We start from the raw sequence: 5,639 nt of genomic DNA on the forward strand, positions 1-5,639 counted from the left end.
GCTTCACCATCAGCGCCCTCACGGCCAAGTTCCTCCGCCGCGCCCTCACGGCAAATTTCTCAGACTACTGCTGCTCCACCAAAGTCCTCAGCAGCTCCCTCCAAGTCCTCAACTCCTGTGCATCTGGCTACATGTCAAAGGACTCAGGGTTTCTCAATTGCTTCTGGTGTCTCAGCGAGTTCCTCAGCTGCACCAATGTCCTCATCAGGCCCCACTCTGCTGAAGACAAAAGCAATAGCTAGACGCGGTCCTAGGCCAAGTCCAAGGAAGAAACAGGTTGCATTCCGAGTGCCCTCTGATGATGAGGCTTCTGATGAAGAACTTGCAGAAATCATCAGAGACAGACAAGCAAAGGCCGCCAGAGCCAAAGGAACACCTGTGCCCCTGCTTCTGGATCCGAAGAAGATCCTCGACTACATTGACTTATGGCATAAGGATCCCAACACTCCAATGCCTGATCTGCCTCTGACTCCTGGTCAAAGTCATATGCTGACCCATTTCATCTCTCAAGAGAAATGGAAGTTTGAAAAGGCTCGTGAGATAAAGAGAGCTCAAGCTAGAAAGGAGAAGCTTCTGAAGAAGAACGTTGTCAGATTAACACCTGAAGAACTTCTCAAGGCTCAATCTGAGATCCAAGCCCTCGGCAAAGATTTCGATGCATACAATGTTGATTGGCAAGGAGCCAAAGTGAGATTCGTCAATTTGACGAAGAAAATGACAACTGTTGTAGCCCCATCGCAACAAGAAAATCCTCAGGCTGCAGACTCTGCTCAGCCTGCTGAAGAACATGCCAGCACTGTTGATGACTTTCAGCCTGCTGATGAGAATACAAGTTCCAGGGCTGATGGCTCCATCCCAGCCGCTGAAGAAATTCCCAGGGCATCCACTAGTGGTGCGCCTGAAGAAACTGAAGAGATCAGGGCAACTGCACCTGTTGCGCCTGAAGAAAATGAACCACAGTCCTCAGCTCCTCCCGCGCCAACACCAACTCCAATTCTTCCTTCTGCTTATGAAGTGAAGAAGACCAAGGCTGCAGAGCGAGCTGCAGTGAAGAAAAGGAAGGCATCAGCTGCGTCAAATTCTTTGGCCGCGAAGAAAATGAAGCCAATGACCAGCTCGCTTGAAAATCCTATTGGTGCCATTCCGATTTCCTCCATGTCATCCAAGGAAATTGTTCCTTATGGAGAAGACTACAAGATCCCAAGCGGATCTGATGAAGAAAATCATTCTGTTGCTACCTCAGAGCAGTTTGATGAAGAAATTGAAGTGGAAACATTCCCTTCAACGCCAGTCGTTTCCTCACCTATGCCTCAGTTCACAGCTGAAGAGGCTGGTGTTGAGAAAATTGAAAAAGAAGATGAAGATGTGGATATTGGATGCACTACACCAGTGATGAATGATGACTTTTGGGAAAGTCAGCATCACAATACTCCTCTCTTCACTCCTATTCAACAGATTCCTCAGTCCCCGGCTACAACTGTTCAAATGGGCTCTGAAGAAACTCATCCCACATCGTCTGTTCATGAAGAAATTCCAACCGCTAGTGCTGAAGAACCTGCTGCTGCTGATCCCCAAACTGCACAAGAAGAGGAACCAGAAATTCCTCAGCCTGAAGCACCTGAGATCGTCATTCCTGAGGTTGTGCTGCAAATCACTGACACTCCTCTGCCCAAACCGAAGAATCCGTTCTCTAGCAAGCAAAAATTCAAGGCTGAAGACTTCTTTTCTGAGCATGTGTTCTTCACTGATTACAATCCATATGACTCTGCTCGCATAAGGAAGAGACATTTCTAGACTGCTACTCAAGCCAACTTCTATTCCTCAGTGCTCTTTGACAAGGACAAAATCTTCGATCATGAACATATTCCTCATGTGGATATGGAATCTCTGCCGTGCTTCGAGCCGGTCCTCCGAGTTATTCACGATGCAGGACTACTGAACTTCTGCACTGATATCTGTGATTGGAATGAAGAACTCATCCTTCAGTTCTATGCCACTTTGCATATCACCGGAGATGCTGAAGATGTCAATTCATGGGTGCTGGATTGGATGACCGAAAACACTCACTATAAGGCACCAGCAACTGAATTGCTTCGTGTCCTTCCTCTTGATCCTCCCCATGACAGTGCACGTTGCATCTACAATGACCACGAACTAACAGATCATTATATGCAAGTGCTCATGAAGCCTTTGAAGCCAGGGCAGGCCCCACGAACAAAATTCCTCGTCAAGGAATTACTTTATGTGCCTCGGACTGTCTATCGCATCCTGACGAAGACAATGAGTCCTATCAAAGGCCACGACTCAAATGATGAAGATGTCGTTGGCATCATGAAGAACATGCTTTTCAACATCATTCATGGCGTTCCCGTCAACTTCCATGATTTCTTCATGAGGACTCTGGCTAATGTTGCTATGTCACCTTTTGAGCTGAAGCCCTATGCGCCTTGGATTATGAGATTCATAAGGGCAAGATCTTCACTGAATTACAAGGCTGACACTCTGAACCATGGTAGCTACTTGCCGCCCATTGAAGTCCTCAAGCGACCAGTTTCTTCATCTGATGATAAGGGCAAGGCAGCTGCTGTGATCGATGAAGGCACTCGTCCATTGGATGGTCAATTCCGTCTGGCTACATCTTACTCCACCAATGACGATTCTGCAACACATGACACTGCCGCAAATACATCAGCCAAGCAAAAGCCTCAAGCAACAGCACCCAGGGTGATGACTGACCATGAGTTACTCCTCAGTCTTCATCAGAAGGTTGATCGCAATCACAAATGGGTGAAGCGCCAGTTTGCTGCAATTCTTCACAACATGACCTCAACCCATAATGCAGTGAAGAAAAATCAGTATCACCTTCATGAAACCCTCAACCGCACCTGGGCTGTTCTCACTCATGTATATTCCGCGGAAGAACTGAAGACTATGGGTCTCCAGGAAGCATTTGACTGGTCTGCACCACCTTCGAAGAAATTCAAGAGAGTCAAAGTTCCTGACCTGGTGGCCAGTTCTTATTCTTCATCACGTGAAACTGATGAGCATGAAGATTTGGACGACACTGCGGCAGGCCCTACTTCAACAAACAACCCCGACAACGCTGGCGCTCCTCCATCGACTTGAAATTCTTCAGGGGCGTTAGTCCTCAGTTTCGATCCTTTTGGTCATTTGATGACAAAGGGGGAGAAATCTGAGTTAGTCTTCAAGCGGGTTTATACTATGGGCGTTTTGTTAAGTTACAACTCTTGTTCTTCCGAAACCTTTTATTGGATCGAGTTGTAATCTTAACAAAACGCCCATAGTATAAAACCTTTTATTAGAGAGTTGCCGACGAAGGCCCGACGGGGTGCACTTGGAATGGGGTAAATTATGAAAATTTTCAAGGATGAGTCCTTGGCGAAGATGAGCGGTGGTGATGTTGACGTCGAACCGTACCTATATAGCCGAAGCACAATAGGACACAGGAACCACAACTCAAATTCTCAAAGACCAAAAGGAACAATGGTGGTAGCGGAAAGCGGCGGTGGTATAGCGGATGTGGAAGTTATGATGAAAATGGTGAAACTCGAAATGCTGAAACTGGCATGGGCGGTAGTACCGCTCGGAAGGGCGGTAGTACCGCTTGTGGTACTCAGCGGTGGTACCGCTTGGATGGGCGGTTGTACCGCTCGGGTCGGGAAAATTTGCAGATCGAATCAGGGCGGGATTTTGGGGCGGAAATGGATGTTTTTGGGAGAGACAACATACATCTCATCAAAATATCGAACGAATACCAAATTCACATGACTACTTATAACAAGACTTCTCCCATGTCCTCAGGAACAAACATAACTACTCACAAATCATATTCATTTTCATAATCAGAGGGGTATTAATATGCATAAAGGATATGAACATATGATCTTCCACCGAATAAACCAACTAGCATCAACTACAAGGAGTGATCAACACTACTAGCAACCCACAGGTACCATTCTGAGATATTGAGACAAAGATCGGATACAAGAGATGAACTAGGGTTTGAGAGGAGATGGTGCTGGCGAATATGTTGATGGAGATTGACCCCCTCTCGATGAGAGGATCGATGGTGATGACGATGGTGATGATTTCCCCCTCCCGGAGGGATGTTTCCCCGGCAGTACCGCTCCGTCGGAGCCCTAGATTGGTTCCGCCCAGGTTCCGCCTCGAGATGGCGGCGCTTCGTCCCGAAAGCTTCCTTATGATTTTTTCCAGGGCGAAAGACACCATATAGCAGAGGATGGGCATCGGGGGCCTGCCAGGTGGCCCACGAGGCAGGGGGCGTGCCCAGGGGTAGGGCGTGCCCTCCACCCTCGTGGATGGTGGGCGGCCCCTCTCTGGTGCTTTCTTCTCCCAATATTTTTAATATATTCCAAAACTGACTTTCGTGGAGTTTCGGGACTTTTGAAGTTGTGTAGAATAGGTCTCTAATATTTGCTCCTTTTCCAGCCCAGAATTCGAGCTGCCGGCATTCTCCCTCTTCATGTAAACCTTGTAAAATAAGAGAGAAAAGGCATAAGTATTGTGACATAATGTGTAGTAATAGCCCATAATGCAATAAATATTGATATAAAAGCATTATGCAAAATGGACGTATCATTTATCATATGCCTTCTCGAAGTCGAGTTTCAGAATTACACCCACCCTCTTTTTCACATGAGTCTAATTAAGAATCTCATGCAGAGACATCACACCATCCATGATGTTCATCCCCTTCACAAAAGCATTCTGGGTCCTGTTGATTAGCTTATCAGCATATTTTTTGACTCGCCTATCTAGGACCTTGGTAATGAGCTTGTACGAACATCTCAAGAGGCAAATGGGTTGGAACTGTTGGATCTTGTCTGCACCTGCGGTTTAAGAAGAAGGGTAATCACACCATAATTAAGGCGTTGAACATCTAGATCCCCTTTATGAAAATGTTCAAAGAGAGACGTAATATCATCCTTCACAATATCCCAACACACCTGATAAAATTCTACAGGAATGTTATACGGGCCAGGGGCTCTATTATGTGCCATAGCAAACAGAGCTTCTTTAACTTCTGCCTCCGTAAAAGCCCGACACGGATCAGCATTATCATTTTCATCAAGTTTTTCATTGGTAGGCCACGTATTAGGGTCCATATGAAACACGTTTCCAGGCGCATGACCAAATAGGTTTCTGTAGAAATTTGTCGCATGGGTAATCAGATTTGTAAGTGCATCTAGTGCCCCTTAGTGATTTTGGTGTATTGAAGACTTATAGGTTAAGTGACTGATGCATTTGTGAGTGTACACAGGTCTATAAGTCTATGAGGAGTTTGATATTTACAGAGAAAGTCGACCCCTAAAAATGAAGTTCTTCGACTGAAGACTTTGATATTCTGAAGACTTTCTGAAGACTTTGAAAGTGAAGAAATTGGTGTGACCTTGAAGACTTGGTATTCACTTGAGGAACATGAAGCGTGAAGACTTTTGCTTTCGTAGTTTCATTTTCTCTTTCTTGAGTCATAGGAAACACCGTACTGTTAAAGGGGGTCGAGGAAATACTAAGGAAAAATTTCCATGTGATGCTCAACTCAAAATCCTACACCTACCAATCCCTTCGAATGAAGCCATTGGAAATCTCATACAGTT

The sequence above is a fragment of the Triticum aestivum genome, chromosome 2B (assembly GCF_018294505.1).
Source record: "Triticum aestivum cultivar Chinese Spring chromosome 2B, IWGSC CS RefSeq v2.1, whole genome shotgun sequence".
Taxonomy (NCBI): domain Eukaryota; kingdom Viridiplantae; phylum Streptophyta; class Magnoliopsida; order Poales; family Poaceae; genus Triticum; species Triticum aestivum.